A 930-nucleotide genomic window follows, 5' to 3' on the forward strand; every position below is an offset into this window, starting at 1 on the left:
GGGACAGGCCAGGAGTGGACCGGTCGCCAGGCCCCTTCTCAGGGCAAGGCGCGCCGGCGGCGCACCTCCACAGCAGGACCCAGTGAGGGACCCTGCCACGGGTGATCAGGGGGTCTGACCTTGTGGGGGGACAAAGAGAAGCGGAGCTAACCCTGCGACGGCAACCGCTTCATCCCGGGGAAGCCCCGGGGCAATTGACGATCGAGCGACCCTCAGACAAGTGTAGCTCCGGGAGGAACCCGGGGCTTCAAGGTGCGTTCGAAGTGTCGATGATCAATATGTCCTGCAATTCACACTAATTCTCGCAGCTAGATGCATTCTTCATCAATGTGTGAGCCGAGTGATCCACCGCCAAGAGTCACAGGCAACCTTTCAAAAAATGTTGCCCACCTGCAGGTGCAGGAGAGGCAGGAAGAAGGCGATGCTGTCCATCCACAGCCCGCATGGCAAGATGGCCAGGGCGCCCTGTTCAAGGCATCCCCCCTGGGAGGCAGACTGCACCGTTGGGAGAAAAAAACATTACCAGGTGCTCAGCCTGGGAGTCCCCGTACACCCACCCACCCGCGGGCAGCCCCGCAGACACCGCTCCCACCGGAGTAACCGGGAGGGACCACGCAAGTCTTCAAACCCCTCGGCCCGGCCGCACATTCCATTCCACATTCTATGATTCCAGCAACCTACGCAGGAATCATAGAAATGCTTTGGTGTGAACCAGCAAGGTCCGAGGGACCCCACCAGGGCACATCTGGATCAACCAGGGATGCCCAAGGAAAATCAGAGATGCCTTCACACGGACCCACCAGTCGACGGACCAGGGATCACGAAGGAGCCTCAAGTGGAAATGCAAGAAGCGGGCTCACAGAAGGTCCACAATGTTCAGTCCAGATGGTGATCCGGGCTTGGGCTACAAGTAACCCAAATCACAACTTT

General features: G+C 59.0%; 1 non-coding gene across 1 annotated transcript; it reads right to left on the reverse strand.

Moving 5' to 3' along the window:
* Positions 1-206: 206 nt before the first annotated feature.
* LOC144820897 (5.8S ribosomal RNA) lies at positions 207-360 on the reverse strand. Its single transcript, XR_013608030.1, has one exon. It is a non-coding gene; the product is annotated as a 5.8S ribosomal RNA (ribosomal RNA).
* Between the last annotated feature and the right edge of the window lie 570 nt (positions 361-930).

This window comes from Lissotriton helveticus, chromosome 2_1, assembly GCF_964261635.1.
Source record: "Lissotriton helveticus chromosome 2_1, aLisHel1.1, whole genome shotgun sequence".
Taxonomy (NCBI): domain Eukaryota; kingdom Metazoa; phylum Chordata; class Amphibia; order Caudata; family Salamandridae; genus Lissotriton; species Lissotriton helveticus.